Source organism: Zalophus californianus, chromosome 6, assembly GCF_009762305.2.
Source record: "Zalophus californianus isolate mZalCal1 chromosome 6, mZalCal1.pri.v2, whole genome shotgun sequence".
In the NCBI taxonomy this organism is placed as follows: domain Eukaryota; kingdom Metazoa; phylum Chordata; class Mammalia; order Carnivora; family Otariidae; genus Zalophus; species Zalophus californianus.
In genome coordinates, this window is record NC_045600.1 from 36,488,136 (window position 1) to 36,509,324 (window position 21,189).

Consider the following 21,189-nt stretch of genomic DNA (forward strand, 5'->3'; position numbering starts at 1 on the left):
AGTTTTTGATACGAAATTACTTTTCCATTCATTGTTAAAAGATCACTGTTACCTGAAATAATCATATCAAGTGCTCCTTTTTTCTGTTCCTCAAAATACTTGCCAACATTGCATTTTACAGAAAGCCACTTGTCAGCACAAAAACACAGGAAATTTAAAACCCTTTCCTTTTGGTACAAAGAAAACATGTCATTTCTCTTCACTTTGGCAACTCTATTAAGTATTTTGCCACCGAAAAATCAGTGAACCTCTCCCTCTTTTGTATGAAAAATTTTTATACTCATTCTACATAATTAAAAAGTATTATAAAGGGTTACACTAAAATTTTAAAGTCTTGCTTTATTAAAGTAACTAGATTGATGATATCCTATAGAAGTTTGTACGGTCTGGCTCCAACTTACTTGTTATTATGTCTTGTTAATGATACATCCAGTGATTTAATTTCACATGTGTTATTAGCATTGTAACCATATTCCAGAAAATTCATTTATTCTAGTGAAGTCAGTTGCCCCACTAAAAAAAATCAGTTTTGGAGGCCCCTGGGTGGCTCAGTCAGTTAAGCGTCTGCCTTCAGCTCAGGTCATGATCCCAGGGTCCTGGGATCAAGCCCTGAGTTGGGCTCCTAGCTCAGCGGAGAGTCTGCTTCTCCCTCTTCTCCTTCCCCCTCCATTAGTGCTCTCTCTCTCTTTCTCAAATAAATAAAATCTTTTTTAAAAATCAGTTTTGTTTTCTCATGAAAAATTTTTATTAAAGAAGTCATTTATTACTAAAAACATAATCTCTCTGGGATATCTTTCTTTTACTGGCTTAAGAAAAGAGTTCTTCCTGTATTTCACTATTGACTCTGAATTTAACAAATAGCATAAGCTGAGACACATGAGAAACACTTTTACTTTCATCCAAATTAACAGGAACCTCCCACACTGCATAATTTGTTCTAACGCTCATTTCTTCAATTTTCCATCATATCTTCTACGCATATTCTTTTTAGTGTATGTTACCTAAAAGAATGAGTGTTAGTTTTCTTTTTTTAGAAATTCTTTATAAATTATTTTAGCAATTTTATTTTTTTTAAAGATTTTATTTATTTGACAGAGAGAGACGCGGTGAAAGGGGAAACGCAAGCAGGGGCGAGTGGGAGAGGAAGAAGCAGGCTTCCTGCTGAGCAGGGAGCTCGATGTGGGGCTCCATCCCCTGACCCTGGGATCATGACCTGAGCCGAAGGCAGACGCTTAACGACTGAGCCACCCAGGTGCCCCTATTTTAGCGATTTTAACTGTGGCAGGAAGGAATAGTGTGTAAATGTTGTGGTAAACTGGTTTATTTTTAATGTTGCTATTTTTGTTTTCTCTTTCATTGTTAAGAAACCTCAAAAGAAATCTTAGAATTCTAAACATTTATTACTTAATTTATTGTGAAAATGTATAAAGTGTTGCATGTCACACAATTTTATTTTTTTATTTTATTTTATTTTTTAAATAGGCTCCATGCCCCGCGTGGAGCCCAACTTGGGGCTTGAACTCATGACCTTGACATCAAGAGCCTTTAATAAAGAGTCGGATGCTTAACCAACCAAGCCACCCAGGCACCCCGCATGTCACATAATTTTAAACATCACTTAAGATTGCTGAGATTTAGCTTCATATTCTGGATGCATAGATTTTTAAATACCTTCGTAACAGTGTTTTATTTATTAGCTAACATCTCAAAGCATTCTAGCCACTAAGGCAAGATTCACTTGCTAGAAAAGTGGATTGAAATCCATATTTCAAAGAGTTTTCTTTATAGTTGCTAATTCTTTTAGCTAACTTGTTAGATCCCATTAAACTGCCATTTTTATCACATATTTTGTCTAAGAAGAGACCATACTAGAAGAAAAACCTAGTTGTGCTATTTTGTTGTTGCTTTTTCCTTTTATTTATTTATTTATTTTTTTAAAGATTTTATTTATTTCACAGAGAGAGACACAGTGAGGGAGGGAACACAAGCAGGGGGAGTGAGAGGGAGAAGCAGGCTTCCCGCCGAGCAGGGAGCCTGATGCGGGGCTTGATCCCAGGGATCATGATCTGAGCTGAAGACAGATGCTTAACAACTGACCACCCAGGTGCCCCTCCTTTTATTTTTGTTAATGAATTATTTTTAAAGATTTTATTTACTTGAGAGAGAGTGAGAGAGAGCACGCACATATGATTATTTCAGGTAACAGTGATCTCAGAGTCTGAGATGAGGATTCCAGTGATTTTTTTCTGAAGAGAGTGATGTTAAGAAGAAACCTGTAGGGCACCTGGGTGGCTCAGTTGGTTAAGCGACTGCCTTCGGTTCAGGTCATGATCCTGGAGTCCCTGGATCAAATCCCGCATCAGGCTCCCTGCTCGGCAGGGAGTCTGCTTCTCCCTCTGACCCTCCCCCTGCCTCTCATGTGCTTTCTCTCTCTCTCATTCTCTCTCTCAAATAAATAAATAAAATCTTAAAAAAAAAAAAAAAGAAACCTGTAAGGCAGTGAGGAAAACAGAACAGGGTAGGAGAAAGGACTAGCCAAAGATGTGGGTTCCAGCTGAAGTTGATCCTCAGTCTGACCCCACAAGGAGCTCTGGAGTATGGATATTGCCAGGAAAACATCTCACCTTGAGGAAAGGAGGCAAGCCTTACATTGAGTCATCAGCTACAGGTTGCCTGGGGTGTGAGTGGGAAGGGGGTGGTAGAGCCTAACCTCTCTGATTAGGTAGCCCCCTTCATATCAGGGCAATTCTTCCACGCAGAAGGGTACAGCTATGAGCTGTTAGCAGCCAAGAATCAACAGTGTATGGGGAATGCATGCAATGATCAGGAAAGAAGATTTTGGCAAGGCGCCAGTACCCCTTTTTGTGAGGTTAGTGTAGTTAACACTAGATATTATAATTGGTAAATCTTTTTCTTTACCATTGTACAATGCATCACAATGTGCTAAAAAGGAACAAAGACAGAAGAGTGACACCTGAATTCTTGCTCTTGTTCCTGGATACCCACCACCTTATGTGACCACCTGACCTTCATACTAAGATGCAAGTGGCATTCCATATATTAAATATTAGTGAAAATTAATTTCCTGTTTGCAGGTAAAAAATAAATTTAAATATAAGTTCTAATATCTTATTACCTTTTTTTTAAAGATTTTATTTATTTATTTGAGAGAGAGAGAATGAGCGACAGAGAGCATGAGAGGGAGGAGGGTTAGAGGGAGAAGCAGACTCCCTGCTGAGCAGGGAGCCCGATGCGGGACTCGATTCCGGGACTCCAGGATCATGACCTGAGCCGAAGGCAGACACTTAACCAACTGAGCCACCCAGGTGTCCTCTAATATCTTATTCCTGAACTTCAGTGAGTTGCCCTGCAAACTCCAGCTTGGAGATCACTACACCAGTCAGCAATACCCACGAAGCACAGGCCTATAAAACATGTCAAATAGAAAAGGCTGGTCTTCTACATCCTTCCGCCTGCCCTTTCAGTGCATTGCTTATATGGACACTCGGCCCCATATTTGCCTGTCTCTACAATGTATCTTCAGGCTTGCCAGAATCCTCCATTTCCAGCACTGCCTTCCTATATAAAGTTTCTACAAATCAGTAAAACCAATGTTCTAGTAGAAAAATAAGAAATAGCTAACTCATTGAAATGAAAAACACCTAGTAGAAATGCCAATCAAAACTATAATGCAATAGCACTTTTTCACTTTTTAAAAAAATAATTATATATTTTTAAAGATTTTATTTATTTATATGACAGAGAGATACACAAAGAGAGAGGGAACACAAGCAGGGGGCGTGGGAGAGGGAGAAGCAGGCTTCCCGCCAAGCAGGGAGCCCGATGCGGAGCTCGATCCCAGGACCCTGGGATCATGACCTGAGCGGAAGGCAGACGCTTAACGACCGAGCCACCCAGGAGCCCCTAAAAATAATTATTTTTATTTATTTATTTATTTTTATTTTTTAAAGATTTTATTTATTTACCTGTGAGAGAGAGAATGAGAGATAGAGAGCACGAGAGGGAAGAGGGTCAGAGGGAGAAGCAGACTCCCTGCTGAGCAGGGAGCCCGATGTGGGACTCGATCCTGGGACTCCAGGATCATGACCTGAGCCGAAGGCAGTCGCCCAACCAACTGAGCCACCCAGGTGCCCAATAATTACTTTTTTTTTAAGATTTTATTCATTTGAGAGAGAGAGGGAGACGCAGGCTCCCCGCTGAGCAAGGAGCCTGATGTGGGACTTGATCCCAGGACCCAGGGATCATGACCTGAGCCAAAGGCAGCCACTTAAGCAACTGAGCCACCCAGGCGCCCCAGCACTTTTTCACTTATTGGATGACAAAGCTAAAATAATTTCATAATACACTGGGATGTATAAGATAGGAGAAATATTTTATGGTGGTTAAGTTTGGCAGTAGCTGTCAAAATGTAAAATGCACATCTCTTCGAGCCAACAATTCTGTTTCTAATAATTTATGGAAAAGATATACTTGTGTATGTGCATGAAGATGCATGAGCAAGGGTATTTACAGCACTGTAATAAAAGAAAATTAAACAATTATGCCATATCCACATAAGCAGAATTATAAAATAATGTATGTTTTGTATGCATATAAGAACAAATCTCTAAGGTATATTGTTAACTGGCCATTGTATGTCACATGCTGACATGACAGAAAATTGAAACATTGGTTGCCTTCTGCATGGGAATCTGGGTAGTTGAGGGATAGTGGTTGAAGGGCAACTTTCTTTTCCCGTGTATCTTTTGGGGGGGAGGTATATTATTTTTTTAAATATCCAACAAGTTCCACTCCCTGTCTGTTAGCCCTCACTAGTGTTGGGAATGGGGGTAGTCACCTAAAAATGGATCCTAACGAGAAGGTTAAATAACATTACCATCTAGAAAAAGGATTCTGAAAATATGGACTGAGGACCCCTGAGGATCTCCGAGACCCATTCAAAGAGTCTGAGAATTCCTCCCTTTTCCTATTCCATATCTGTATGAAGCCAGATTTTCTTCAAATACTCAATCCAAAGAACATATCACAATTGAATGAATGGCAGAGGCAGCTATTAGATCCAGGTGTCTTCTATATGACATTAAGGAGACTTGCAAATATGTAAAGCAGAGCAACACTCTTACTACTTATTTTTAAATATATTTTTCATAAAACGTTACTTATGTTAACACGTAAGGGGTTTAATATTGTTACTAAAAAATATTTTTAGTATTTTACTAAATATTTAATTACCTAAATATTTAGGTAAATATTTAAAATTTTTCTTTTAATTTCAAATATGTAACTATCAACAGACATATAAACAAAAGCTCTTTGGGGTCCTGAATAATTTTTAAGAGTGTAGAGGGGTCCTGAAAACAAAAAAGTTTGAGAATTACTGGTCTAAAATGCTCTTGTCTTGGAGCGCCCCAGTGGCTCAGTCAGTTAAGCATCTGCCTTTCCGCTCAGGTCATGATCCCAGAGTCCTGCGGTCGAGCCTCACATGAGAGGGAGGAGGGTCCCTCTAACCCCCCAACCCCCCCCCCCCGCTCGTGCTCTCTCTCCCTCCAGTAAATAAATAAATTAATTAATTAAATAAAATACTCTCTTTATTCATCTTTTCTCTCTCTCTCCTGGCATTAGCACGTTCCTTCCTGTACATGGAGATCTGCGTACCTATATTACCGCCTCTACTCAAAGAGACGGGACTCTGTATTTATAACAGTACTCAGCAATGCTCTGCATTGTAATAAAAGCTCAGTAAGTATTTGCTGAATTCAAAAAATGAATGTTGCCCTCCCAGTTTTCTTCTAAATCTGCTCTCCTTTTCAAATTTATCTTTGCTTGAGGGGCACCTGGGTGGCTCAGTCGTTAAGCGTCTGCCTTCGGCTCAGGTCGTGATCCCAGGGTCCTGGGATCGAGCCCCGCATTGGGCTCCCTGCTCTGTGGGAAGCCTGCTTCTCCCTCTCCCACTCCCCCTGCTTGTGTTCCCTCTCTCGCTGTGTCTCTCTCTGTCAAATAAATAAATAAGTAAATGAAATCTTAAAAAAAATTTATCTTTGCTTGACTCCACCGCTCCTTATAGGTAGCCACTGACTCATCTCTGATTTTTCTTTCACTGCCAAAACTCAGATGCTTGCTTTTCACTTAGCTCCATACCAACCGTGGTGACTCTTCAGGTGTGGAGAGTGTGGGAGGGAGTCTTGCATTCCCGCTGACTCACACACTAACCTTCCTTAAGTATTGGCATTGTAGCATTATTTTTGCTTAAGAGCCTACTGAGTCCCTGTTTAGCATCTCAGGTCTAAATACCTCTGCGCCTGTTCATGCTCACAACTTTATCCCACATACCAACCTTATCTCCCACTAACCCAACACACACCCTCTCTGTAAGCAAGCTAATTGCCTCAGTGGCTCCCACATACTCTTTCCCAATGATGGACTTTTTGGACTGGCCACTCCCATCACCTGACTAGATGTTATCCATCCTTTAACAGCAATTCAGGTCCCACAGTCTCCATTAGATCTGCTTTTCTTTCTTCCTATATCATCATAGCAAACAGGTGCCGGGCAGCTGTCAAGCTCTGAACTAGACATCAGTGATAAAAAGTTGAATCAAACACAATCCTTGTCCACCTCAGGAATGTATCCAGAAGGGGGGTGCCTGGGTGGCTCAGTTGGTTAAGCAACTGCCTTCGGCTCAGGTCATGATCCTGGAGTCCCGGGATCGAGTCCCGCATCGGGCTCCCTGCTCAGCGGGGAGTCTGCCTCTCCCTCTGACCCTCCCCCCGTTCATGTACCCTCTCTATCTCATTCTCTCTCTCAAATAATAAAATATTTTTTAAAAAAGGAATGTATCCAAAAGGGGACACTGACATGACCATAATAAACACCTGCATTCCAAGCATTTAAAATGAATTATCTCACATAATACTCAAAACAATATTCTATCAGTGGTCTTACTTTCCATCTAAGAAATGAAGCAACTGGACACTAAGCAGATATGCAGCCTGCCCTGTCACGTATCTACAAGTGCCGAGTCTTCTCCACTCCACAGCTGGAGTTCTTAATTAATCTTGTAATGTTTGCTGAGTAAAAAAGAATCAGAGCACAATGGACAAAGTGACTGGTGAGCAAGAAAGAAAAGCCTTTGTTTCTGGGAGGAAGGAGAGGAGAGGACCAGTAAGAGAAAGTTTCATGTTGTCCTTTTGTATGGCCACAAAAAAATCCAAACACACAAATCACCATTATCAAGGGCATGGAGCTGTGAGTAAGAGACAAACTCGGGCAACACGTTGCTCTTTCTTTTGGATTCCCACAGAATAAACCATTGTCCATACTTTTATTTAATCATCAAATACATGGAAGTGCTTATTTTTTATTAGACCATTCAATGAGGATGGGGAAGGTGTCTTATTCACCTTTCTAGGTGCTCAATAGATGTTCTGAGGCTCAGGAGAGAGGGCTGATAAATGCGATCAGAAGGCAGGAGGCGTCCTGATTTTAGAGAGCAGGCTGTGGAGATGTAAGGCTTATTTGCAGGCAAAAGGGAACAAGGAAGCTAGAAAGGTATTTATTAATACTACTTATTATTTTCCAAAGCAATGAAAGTCTATAAGGGGCACCTGGCTGGCTCAGTCAGTAGAGCATGGGACTCTTTTTTTTTTTAAGATTTTATTTATTTATTTGACAGAGAGAGAAAGCGAGCAAGTGAGCACAAGCAGGGGGAGCAGCAGAGGGAGAGTGAGAAGCAGGCTTCCCACTGAGCAGGGAGCCTGATGCGGGCTCAATCCCAGGACCCTGGGATCATGACCTGAGCCGAAGGCAGATGCTTAACCGACTGAGCCACCCAGGTGCCCCTAAACAATGCTCTTAAGGGTTATTTTTTTTTAAGATTTTTTATTTATTTGAGAGCACGAGTGGGGTGAGGGGCAGAGGGAGAAGCAGGCTCTCCACTGAGCAGGGAGCCTGATGTGGGGCTTGATCCTGTGATTCCGGGATCATGACCTGAGTGGAAGGCAGACATTTAACCGACTGAGCCACCCAGGTGCCCCTGGAGGGTTATTTTATTATTTTTTTTAAGATTTTATTTATTTGACAGAGACACAGCGAGGGAGGGAACACAAGCAGGGGGAGCGGAAGAGGGAGAAGCAGGCTTCCCGCCGAGCAGGGAGCCTGACGTGGGGCTTGATCCCAGGATCCTTGGATCATGACCTGAGCCGAAGGCAGACGCTTGACTGAGCCACCCAGGCGCCCCTGGAGGGTTATTTTAAAATTGATTTTAGATACTGACTTCCCACCATGGTGGAGGACTTCATTCTGCCAAGGTCTAGCCCCCTCATTATTGCAGGTGCTCTTTAGATCTTCTCTGTAGGCCTAGGATACCGACATTTTACAATAACGTACCTTTGTAATTATATATAATATCTAATTACACATAACAGTTACAAGAAAGAGTTTGATATACATTATACCTAGATATGCATTTTATATATTATGTGTGTAAAACATGTACAATGTATAGGTATATGTTAGGTATATATTATATATGTACAAAGTATGTTATTAGTTAACAAGAAGGAGCTCTTAGAAATGAAAAAGTTCTCACAGAAAGAAGAATAAAGGGGTGCCTGGGTGGCTCAGTTGGTTAAGCATGTACCTTCAGCTCAGGTCATGATCCTGGAGTTTGGAGATGGAGCCCTCCATCGGGCTCCCTGCTCAGTGGAGAGTCTGTTTTCCCTCTCCTTCTGCCCCTCCCCCCGCTGGTCTCTCACTCATTCTCTCTCTCAAATAAATAAATATATCTTAAAAAAAAAAGAAAGTAGAATAAAAAGTAAGGAAATGGAAAAAAGAGGAAAACAATTTCTATTAAGTTTTTAATTTTAATTCCAGTATAGTTAACAGTGTTATATTGGTTTCAGGTGTACAATATAGTGATTCATTGCTTCCATACATCACAAGTGCTCATCCTTAATCCCCATCACCTGTTTCATCCCCCCCGCCCCTCCCCGCTCACCTCCCATCTGGTAACCATCAGTTTGTTCTCTGTAGTTAAGAGTCTGTTTCTTGGTTTGCCCGATGCAGGACTCGATCCCTGGACTCCGGGACCATGACCTGAGCTGAAGGTACATACTTAACTGACTGAGCCACCCAGGCACCCTTTTATTCTATTTTCTGTGAGAATTTTTTCATTTCCAAGAGCTCCTTCTTGCTAACTAATAACATACTTTATATATATATATCTAATATATATATCTAATATAGACCTATATATTGTACATGTTTTACACACATAATATATACAGTGCATATCTATGTATAATGTATATCAAACTCTTTCTTGTAACTGATATGTGCAATCAGATGTTATATATAATTACATATAATTACATGTAACATCATCTGTTACTCTTTTATGGATGCAAACTCTTTATGAGTATAATAGAAATTATTTTGGGCACCTAGGTGGCTCAGTCGGTTGAGAGACCAACTCTTGGTTTTGGCTCAGGTCATCTCAGGGTGGTGAGATGGAGCCATGTTCAGCAGGAGTCTGCTCTAAGAATTCTTCCTCTCCCTTTGCCCCTCTCCCCCTGCTCGCGCTTGCAGGCTCATGCTCTCTCTCTAATCAATCTTTTTTTTTTTAAGATTTTATTTATTTATTTGACAGAGAGAGCATAAGCAGGGGGAGCAGCAGGCAGAGGTAGAGGGAGAGGGAGAAGCAGTTTCCCCACTGAGCAGGGAGCCTGATGCGGGGCTCGATCCCCAGACTCCAGGATCATGCCCTTAACCGATGGCAGCTGCTTAACTGACTGAGCCACCCAGGTGCCCCTCTAATCAATCTTTAAGAAAAGAAAACTTATTTTAAAGCTTTTCCTACATTGACCCTATTTTCTCCAGGCTCTGTTTGGTTTTTGTTGGAGGTTTTCCTCCAATGTCTGGAATCTTTGGCTGTCTGTTCATTTTTAGAGGTGAGGATCGATGGGATGGGAAAGGGAACAGGGATTCCAATGACAGACTTTGGTGTTAGGTCTAATGCCATCTTGTGGCTTTGGTACCTATAAGTACTGAGTCTCTGAGGAATTCTTCAGAGTTAACGGTCTTGTTTTTCGTAAATGTAAATAAAAATAAAAAAACAAAATGGAGTAAATCAATGGGTAATCAAAATCACAGGAAAACTGTTATATAGAACGGAAGAGACTTACACATTTGTAGGAAGAAGGAAAAGGTAGAACTGAGGAAAAGGTTGAAAATAAAGTGAGAATACAATTCATTCAAGGCCTCAGAGGACATGTGATTAAGTGCGTGGGTAGAGATCAACCTCAGAAAGAAGGGCACTCTTGAGTTTCCTAGAATCTCCTTCTAGCAACCTCTGCTCCCCTTTAAACACACACAGAAAACAAACCCCCACACAAGGTTTTTGTCTTGCACTAGGATTTGTCTCTCTCTCCCTATTCCACCAGTTCGATCTATAGGAAACAATAACGCATTGTAACAAATATCCTAAAATATGAATTATTCAGTCCAGAACAACACAAAGGAGGCTTCATAAAAAGAGTGTAAGGTTGGTTTTGGCATTCCTAGTTCCTGTCCCACTGAATCTCTCCATCAGTGTGGGGTAAAGAGATATCTCCCATGCTCTCTGGTTGTCCAACAGACATAAAATATCCACGTGTGTGTGTGTGTGTGTGTGTGTGTGTGTGCGCGCGCGCGCGCGCGCGTGCGCGCATACACAGACACCTCCCAAGGACACTATACTCAGAAAGGATAGAGTTAGTACAGCATTATTCTATCACTCTATCCTCTTAGCCTGCCCTATTTTCCTTCAAAGACCATGGCTGATTTTCAGTGGATATACATTAGCATGGCTATATCAATTGCTATAATATTAAAATATTCTACGTCTGTGCTGGAAAGTAAGTAGCTGCTGCCCCAGATCCTGATGCACCCCCTGCTTCTGCTATCCTAGCATCTCCCAGACCTTCCCATGATCCAGCAGCAAAAGGCCTAACACCAGCCACAACAAGGTGAAAGCTGGCCCATGTTCAAACTTGGAGTGGGTGGGAGCGGGGAGGGGAAGCTTATACACTAACACTTTATTGGGAAGTTCAGTGTCAAGGAAGTTGGAGTGAGCAGGAAAGGGAAGTAAGGCAGGGAAGGAAGAGAGAAAACACAAGGGAATACAAGGAGATGTGAAATCATACCAAATATCACAAGCTGGCCATACCAGTGTTAAATATTTAAATATTCCACCCTGCATAGTACTTATAATTAGCTGAAATTATGTTTTATAATTTTTAATATAAATTATAGATATTTGTCTGCCAACTAGAAAGTAAGCTGTACGAAGGCAGGGACATTTTAAAATATTTTATCATCACGACCTAAAATATACCATACATATAGTATGTGAGCAATGATATTTGTTCAATGAATGAATCATTTCATATTAAGGAGAAACATTTTCTAAATAAAACATATTTTATTTGAGTTCCTAGCCATAACAGATGTAGTTATTTATATTATTTTTGCAGAGTGGTTTCCATTCCTCATTTCTTAACCTCCAGTTTCCTAATCATGCCCAGAGGCCTCCTTGCATAAGAAATGACCACAGTGGTGCCCATTTCATGTTAGTTATCTACCTCTACGTATGCCATCTGTCTACTCAAAGACATAGTAAAACTTTGAAATCCTTGCTTTTCCTTATCTTAGCTGATCAAATAGGCAGGCAAGGCATCTATATGGAAAAGAGGGAGATTTGTTTTCTTCTGCCCAGAGCTTTCTCCCAGGGGTGGATCACAAAGGTTATAATTTATCCCACTTCTACTTGGTATTTATGATTTTTATTTTTCCTTTTTTTTAGTTTATTTTTCTTTTTTTAAAGTTTGTATTTAAATTCCAGTTAGGTAGCATAGAGTGTAATATTAGTTTCAGGTGCAGAATTTAGTGATTCAATACTTCCATGCAACATCCGGTGCTCCTCACAAATTCATTCCTTAATCTCCATCCCCGATTTCTCCCATCCCCCACCCACATCTCCTCTGGTAACCATCAGTTTGTCCTCTGGTGGCTCAGTCCTTAAGCATCTGCCTTCGGCTCAGGTCATGATCCTATGGTCCTGGGATTGAGCCCCGCGTCAGGCTCTCTACTCACCAGGAAGTCAGCTTCTCCCTCTCCCTCTCCCTCTCTCCCTGCTTGTGTTCCCTCTCTTGCTGTGTCTCTGTCAAATAAATAAATAAAATCTTCAAAAAAAAAAAAAGTCTCTTTCTTGGGTTACCTCTCTCTCTAAACCCTTCACTTGTTTGTTCTGTTAAATTCCACATATGAATGAAACCATATGACATTTGTCTTTCTCTGACTTCTTTTGCTTGGCATAATTATGATTTTGTTTTTTGAAAGAAACAGTTTTCTTTTCACTGATCAAGCTGCTCTAAGTAGTAGTCAAAGTTTTTTGAAATGTAGTTTTTTTTAATGTGGAAAATTTATGGGAAAAATTATCACATGCTACAAGTTTCAGTGGGAAATGATTATCAGAAATTGTCACTTTAAAAAAAAGTAGTCACTTTGTAGTAAAAACCAACAACTATCAAGTACTGATTTTCAAAATTTTAATTTGAAGCTGACAAAATGCTAATTAATTACATTAATATATTCATGACTGAGACTTAATCTACTTAATGTTCCTTTTCTAACATTTCACTTCATTAGCCTGAGGGCAATCATCTGTAATCATCTAATTACAAACTCATTCAAGCTGCCCACTCTCACTGTGACTGTATTTTATCCTATCATTACTACATATTTTTAAAATGAAAGAAAATGCAACTTTGTTGCAATGTGATATTATTATTGCTTAGATATTAAGATGCTGGCAATCATGATCAGATCTATCTTTATAATGTTTGACGCAATTTAGGATATTGTATTATCTGGCAAGGAAATGTATTTAATTTAATGCTTAGAAAATTAAATCCAACCTTCTACTAAATACTTTTCTAGAATAGGAGAGAGTAAATAGCTAATCCAAAAAGATGAAGATAATAACACCATTGCTATTTGACTTATGAGGGGCTAAAAGTTCCAGAAACCCTACAAAAGAAAACACAAGGTTTTCTTTCGTATTTCTTTTATAGCTCAAATAGTTGTGTATTATATCGTCACATACTTCAGTTGGAGATCACATGAAAAAAATCCTAAGATTAATCAAATAGTCTGTATTTCACATAAGTTCACATTTATTGGGCTCTACTTTGCCCATAAGTTTGATCTACCTCGTTTAAACTTCTTTGATTCCACTTTCTAGCTGTTGTACATCCCTAGCGTTATAATTTAAAAAAAATTTTTTTTTCAAGGATCATTTTCAACAGTTAAAAGGCTCAGCAAACATCTTTTTTTGTTTTCTTTCCTATAGCTTCTCAGAGTAAGTGGTAAAGGCCACCAAAGGTCAGAACTTGAAGAACAATTCCTGAATGCCTACAATGCGGCAAGCACTGTGCTGGGTGTTTTTAATCTTCAGGAAACCCCTGAAAGGGAGTTAGTGTCACCTGATGAGTAATTTGAAGCTTAGAGAGATTAAATAACTTGCTCAAACTCTCACACCTACTCTTGAGTAACAGTCCTTATTAAAATATCTGCCTATTGAGGTTATGTTTGGAGAAAAAAATCCATATCATTTAGAGATACGAAGAGATACTTACAAAGGAAATGATGTCTGGGATAGGAAATGTGACAGGAACACGGGTGCAAGCATAGATATAAATAAGTTTAGCCATCAGTTAAAGTTGGGTGATAGGGTCATATACCTAAGGGTTTGTGATACCATTTTTTCTACTTTTGTGTATGATGGAACTTTCCCAAACTGAACAGTTCTTAAAAGTACCCTGAAGAGTAAAATTAGTATCAGTTGGATGCGAGGAGGAAAAGAGAGGATGTAAATGTGTAGTGGCATTCATCTTAGCAATTCAATAAGTAACTCTTTCAGCTATGTCCTTTTAGAGCTAATCTTGCCATAAGCTCTGAATCACCTCACATGCATGGGCAAATAGGCATTTTCATATCTTATTCAAGAAAAAAGTGAATTTTCCCATAGCAATTATTAAGACCCCAAGCTGTTTCAGTCCTAACCATACGTCTCTGCATAAAATAAACTATAATCCTAATTCTTAATTAAATAAAAGACCCAAAGACTAGTTTGTCAAATACTCTGGCCTTTTTCTCTTCCCCTTTTAACCCCACTTAGTGTGCTATTTTACTATTTGTTCATTCTTTTTAACTTCAAAGTGGCAGGAAGAGAACATACAGCTCAAACCAGTCAATTCACTTTAAGCAGCTCTGTCAAGAGGGTTTTTGGCAGTAGGTGCTGTTTTTGATGAACATAATTATCTGTTTCAGTACTGGCCCTGCCTCTTCTACAACATTCGTCAGTCTAAACTGAAAGGAGTAATAATAAAGTCCATCTTAAAACTGAGGTAAAATACCGCCACTGAAGAAAAGTTTGTCATGGGGACTGGTGTGAACCAGCTGGCACCTGTCACAGGATGTCCTCACCACCCACCCTCTGGCTTCAATGGCATCTTGTTGACATTTTCAAAAGTGCCAGAGCTGGTAGCTTGCCAGAAGTACCCCTTACATATTGAAAGCATGCTTGCCTGGGCATAGGTCTTCCGTATTACTGGGAAACCTTCAATGGGCTCTGGGATTCAAGAGTTGGACAAAGGAATATGGTGCTTAGGAATGAAGCCAGAGGCTTCAAACGTAGGCTCTTAGGCCAAGGTCTCAAGGACTAGCCAGCCAAATGAGGCAGGGAGTTAAGGAAGCAGGCTGGAATGAAGTTTGAAGTAAGGCTGTTCCCTTTAGATGTATTTTACTGGAGAGTTGAAAACGGGAATGGTTTGTACATTCTGTATGCTTATACTAATCCACTCCCACAAATACAAGACACTATGTCACACGTGGTTCTCTGGAATGACTTCCAGGCCTGACCACCAAACCCCCACCTCCACTCTCAAACTTGAAGTTCTTCATCTACGTGTTGCTGTAAAGGCATTTTGTAGATGTAATTAACATTGATCATCAGTAGACTTTAAATAAAGATTATATCCTGGGTAATCTGGGTGGGCCTGATTCAATTGGCTGAAAGGCCTTAAGAGCTGAACTGAGGTTTTCCAGAAGAAATTTCGCCTGTGCCTGTGGACTACAACTTCAGCTCATGCCTGAGAATTCCAGCTTGCCTTTCCTGACAGCCTGCTCTACAGATTTCAGACTTGCTCCCAGCCAGCCCCCAAAACTGTGCACGTCAAGTCCTTGCAAAAAATGTCTTAATATATATTTCCTACTGGTTCTATTTCTCTGGTTGAGCCTTGATACGGTGACTGAACATGAGTATTTCTAAGTATTATGTGCAATTTGGGCTTTGTATTTTAATAGCAAATACAAATATTTCTGTGTGTATATAGAAGTGTCTCTGGAGGTCTAAATACATATAGTTGTTCTCTTTTTGAGTAGGGCCTGACCTTGGGCTCCCATGTCCTCTCTTGTGGTGTTCAGTTCTAGTAAGAATGCTAACAGTTTGACCCTATCTGACTGGGTTCCTCATCCTTCACCAACCCCCAGGTGATGTCTGATTACCCTAGTCTGTTTTCAGTAAGAATAGTGCTAACTCAGTCTAGCAATAATCCCCCTTACCCTGTTTCCTCTTAGTAATTTTCCATCCACTGACCCCCACACCCTGCCCATTGGCTATAAATTCCCACTTGTGTATTCAGAGTTGAGTTCAATCTCTCTCCCCTATTATAAAACCCCACCACAGTAGCTCCCCGTGAATAAAGTCTGTCTCACTGTCTTTAGTAAGTACCATGAATAATTTTTCTTTAACACCCCCCAGACTATTTTGATCACAAATTTTTTACCATTCACTCCAAATGAGATAGCTAGATTTCAAGAAATTTACACTGTTCTATCATGTGCATAATTTTTTAAAACACAAAAATGGAAAGAAAAATGTTGAGATTAAAAAGTAAATACAAATAGAAGTTGTAATATTCTCTTCCTGCATCTCAAGACTCTTCTTGCATTTATCTCACTTTAAGGTTGTTCTTCAACCTATTTCTCAACAGACACGATACAAAAATGATTCCAGGGTTCACATCTTAAAAGGCAGTAATGGTATCTGTTTTCATTTCTGTTTTTAAATTCTGTGTCGTTCCAATTTTAGTATATGTGCTGCTGAAGCGAGCACCTGTTTTTAAATTCTGAATAAATAACTAAGCTTTTCTCTTTAAGTGGAACACTTTAGGAGCTTCCAAAAGAGTAAGCACTTAGGACAGTTAATACAGATTAGCCAAACGTGCTCATGATTCAGTCACTCAGTTGACTCTGCTAAACACTGCTAACTACAGTAGCAGTCTTGACACCTGCAGTTTTTAATGTTTTTTTATTCTTGGTCATATGAATTTAATTTATATCCCAAATGTGGACCACTGACTTAAATTAGGAGGCAAAAGGAAAAATAGTATTAAAATGCTAATGGGAAGCATTAAAACGTGTAATTCTGGGGATGCCTGCGTGGCTAAGTCAGTTAAGCATCTGCCTTCAGCTCGGGTGGTGATCCCAAAATCCTAGGATCAAGTCCCACATCAGGCTCCTTGCTCAGCAGGGAGCCTGGCTCTCCCTCTGCCTGCGGCTCCCCCTGCTTGTGTGCTCTCTCTCTGACAAATAAATAAAATCTTAAAAACACTGATAATTCTGAATTTTTGCCTCAGGGTGACTTTTGCATGCATAGATTTCACTTCGTACATCATACAGAATATGAAAAGGAGAAATAGTGATTACACTTAGTATGACTCTTCATTTACTGAGAATAAAAATAAATCACATCTTCCATGTTTCATTTACAACCTGACACCTTCTCTTGTCATTTAGAAAGAAGACACAAAAAATTATAAAAATAACTTTATTTTTTTAAAATGCAATAATTCCAAGCATCAGTCATAAAAGCAGTTTTTGCTTGGCTTTAATCCTACAAAATGTACTTAATTTTAAATCCAGAAAGTAGAACTATTATATATCACAAATCATGTTTTTTCTTACACAAATGGAACAGTTTGTATTACATATTAAAAAGGGAAACGATTGTCAAGAGGGAAAAGACCACTCAGGGAAAATTTTTGGTGTTTATAGATCGATTTCTACTTTTGCCAAACACAAAAGTGATGAAATATTACCCTATGGGCTCAGGGCAGTGAAAGTTCATGATTTAATAAAGGTAGGGAAACCCGGCCTTACTTGAACATAATGTTTCCAGATAGGCTGAAAATGGACTTCATAATACAGTCTTGAGTAATACACAGTGCGTGTAAGCTGAGATTGGTCACGCTTGACATTTTAACTACAGCACTATTCTCCTGTCAAGACAGCAGCCAGTTCTGCTTCTTGTCATATCAACACTTGATTTATGTAAGCAGAGGCTACCTACGCCAAAATAGTATATATAATTGCCACATTTAGAGTACTTTTCAAATATTTTCCAATGTACACTAATCTGAAAATCAAAGACCGTTTTGTGGAACAGCAAAAATTTTACAAACCAAGAATCTTAGTACTGTATTTACGAATATCTAGCACAAGCACAAGCCGTAAAATGCATGAAACGCTATTTATTTTTACAAACACACATGAAGTCTTTTCAGTTTCCCTAAGTGTTCTTTGGCTTTAACGGTGCTAATCAGTGAAAAGATAAAAAGCGCAACGGAACACATCAAACCACAGTAGACGTCAGCGGGTGACGATAATAAATTAAAACTCAGTAGCAGGAAACACATTTAAAGCTACAGGGCTTGAGCGTCTGATACTACAGATCCCAGAGTTCCCAGGGGGCGCAGGCGGAGCTACTTTCAAATTGATAGCTATTTCAGCCAATGACACAGCCACACACAAAAAAGGGCATGAAGGACAGGTTTCTTTGCGTTCCAACACTGAAGTCATCCTTAGAAGTTCGGAGTATGTGGGTATTTCAGGGCCCTAACTATTAAGTATTTCTTATTCGCAGTAGAAGTCTCCTAGTCACCATAAGAATTCTATACTCGAATTTGGCCCAGTGGAAGTTGCAGCGTCTGAAAGCAGAAAGGAACTCACGTTGCCCGACGTCAACAGAAGAACGCAGTCGCCCGAAGAAGAGGCGGAACCCGCTTTATTCTTGCCCTTTATTGGCCACGCAGCCAGGAGACACAACCTTCGTCACAACCAATGAGTCGTTGAAACTTCCTTTAACGAACCGTAAAAGGGGAGGTGCCGTGCGGCGCTTTAGGAAACTGGGTCTACGCACGCGCAGACGTCCTGCTTTCGTCCAATCCGCAGGGAGGCTGGCTCTTGGCAATTCGTCGCCCCTCCCCATCCCGCCTCTTTCTCTTTCCCCGCCTATCTGCCGCTGACCAATGCTCTGCATTTTCCTTTGCTTGTTTACCCTATCAGAGAGGTAGGGGGTGGATTTCCGGTCGTCAGCTGCGCACCGAGACTGAGCTAGCGTTTCTTCCTGCGCGCGTTGTGGGCTTGCAGTTGAGGTATATTTCATAGGGTCGGGTTGGGCTAGTCCGCGGGATGGTCGGTTCTCTCCGCCGACGGCGACAGTGCGGGTTGAGTCTAGAAGGCCGTAGTCGCTGATTCTCTGGCACGAGGACCTCTGAGGGAAGTGGGGTGGGGGTGGGAGGAGGGAGCCACGTGTTGGGGATTCTGGTGCCGGGGTGGGAGCCCCTGCACCACATCCGCGCTGTCCCTGCCCCGCGCGTCTTCCGCGGGTTGGGTGTTGGTGTCGCTGTCGCCGGCCCCATCGCCTCCTCTGTCTCACATTTCTGTAGAAGCGAAGTACCCTTCGCCTCCTGTTCAAGGAAGGGTACCCAGGACCTGTTTTTGTTTTTCTCCTGCAACTCTCATTTTTCTTATCACCTGAGTTTGTAAATTTTTGAAGTCAGAAAGCAGATTTTCATTTGGGAAGAGACGTCCTGTAATGTATAATACAAACTGTGAGACCAGCCATGTTAAGCACTTGACGTGGGTTATATAATCCACATAGCAATCTAAAGGGTAGGTACTCTTACTGTTCTCATTTTCATGTGAAGAAACAGACTGCTTAGTAACTCGTCCACCTGTTGTCTTCAGCTTGTCTCTTGATAAACAGTGGTTTCCAAAGACGTAAAATTAAAATGCGCTATTAAGTTGTAAAATGTTGCTTCTGTTTTCTTTCCGAACTTGAAGTTATTTTAGAAGTTAATACAACATACTTATAAGTGAATTGATATTATCGATGTAAAATCATCTAGTAGAAGACCTTGGACTAGGAGCCATTTTCTAACCTTTGGGCAAGTCACCCACTGAGCCGCAGCTTCCTCAACTGCAGAATTGAAATCGATACCAGATAGGACTACGTGACTACTTCCTACAGTTGTAAGGATCAAATGAGAGAATGGATATAATATATAAATTATGCATAAATGGTGATAACTACCTATGTGTGTTTGCTTATCAAAATCTTTCCTGTGAGGCCAGACGAGCGTTAAATAGCATGGATAGATAGATAATTTTATATATGTAGTTTTATATATTCTATGTACGTAAAGCAGTGGTCACATGCAGCCTAGTACCACATGTGAACTACCTCTTTTCTCTTTAAAGATTTTTTTCCCCCAGTTAATCTATGTTTTCTTCCCCCTGAATTTTCAGCCTACATGAATCACTTAAGTAGCATTTCATTAGGAATGGGAAGGCCATTGAGAGAAGCCAGGATGCTTTCAACCAAATTTTCTGCCATCTGTTGTCTGGCTTGATGAGTAGCACTTCTAGTGCGAGATGTAAGTGAGGATCTCTGGGCAGGGGCTCTGGTTGCATCACTTCCAGCACTGCAGCTTTAATAACCCCTGCCTGAAGAGCTTCCACCAGTGCATCTTGATTGACTTGCAGGCATTTATCAGCTTATTAAAGGATATGATAAAGTATATGACCCAACATCAAGATGGAAGAGATGCATAGAGCGAGGTATGCAGAAAGGGTGCAAGCTTCCATGCCCTCTGTAGGCACACTACTCTCCGCAGTCTTCATTTGTTCACCAGTCTGGAAGCTCCAAAATACTCTTAAGCCTATATGGCCCCCTTATCTATTCATCCAGGGTTCAGGACGGTTTTTCCCTGTAAACGCAGAAGTGTTACTCAGATGGTCTGTATTCTTACCTTGGACTGATGTAGATAGCCTAAAGCAAAAGTAGCTCAACTTAAATAACTTCTGAGTTCTGGTTCCTTCTGGAGCCTCTGAGAGAAGATTCATTTCCTTACCCCTTTCAAATTCTGGTGGCTGCATATGTTCCTTGGCTTGTGGTACCTTCATTTTCCAAGCATGTCACTGCTATCTCTGCTTCCATCATCACGCTGTTTTCTGTAGTCGAATCTTCCTCTGCCTTTCTCTTGTGCCTACGGTTAGGTTCCACCTAGATAATCTAAAATAATCTCGCCATCTCAAGATCTTAATTACAAAACCCCTTTGTCATGTGAGAAAATACTCATAGGAATTAGGATTTGGATATCTTTGGGGGCCATCTTTTAGCTTACTACAAAGGGTATAAAGAGGGTAAAGAGATCCTATTCCAGTGCAGCTTAAAGTCTAAGTGGATGTGCATTAACACCTTAGAAGAGTAACATTTCTTTGAGTTCTAATCTTCTACCTTAAAAATTCATGTGACTTTTGTATTGAACTTCATAATATGCCTATGTTTGATACTCTTCTGAATTACTTGCCACATCATAAAACATTGCTGTTTTAGGGATTTAAACTGTTTGTGGCTTATAAAAGCCAGTTTACTATAGTCATAGTTGTGTCCCCCAGTTTAAGAAATATGACCTCAGATGATGGGGATTCATTATAAGGAAGCCATTTAAGCAACCAGATAAAGACTTTGGGTCCCATTGCTCCTAAGGCTAGAGTGTGCGCTAGACTTCATGGAAAACTGGACGGACAGTCCCTCATCATTAATACTCTCCAATTCCCCCAGCAAGACAGTAGCTCTGATGACCAGGTTTTTGACATATCTTCAGAAGAAAATAACCCAACTGTTGCTCTCGTGTCTATCTGGAAATCATGACTAGGAGACAGGATCTGATAAATTGGGTTTGTTACCATTTGGTATGGGTATGTTGGAATAAGATTATGAAA

At 40.4% G+C, this 21,189-nt stretch overlaps 1 protein-coding gene across 3 annotated transcripts in view; it reads left to right on the forward strand.

Annotated features, from left to right (window-relative positions):
- WDR89 (WD repeat domain 89) overlaps positions 1-21,189 on the forward strand; it is a 106,479-nt gene that overhangs the window by 51,981 nt on the left and 33,309 nt on the right. The window contains exon 1 of one of the 3 annotated variants that reach the window (XM_027568958.2): positions 17,082-18,554. The exons of 1 other annotated variant lie outside the window; for it this stretch is intronic. The gene's annotated coding sequence lies outside the window, so the exon portion shown is untranslated. Of the gene's footprint in view, positions 1-17,081; positions 18,555-18,688; positions 19,075-21,189 lie in introns of those variants that run through there. One more of the 3 variants, XM_027568960.2, reaches the window with a different exon arrangement.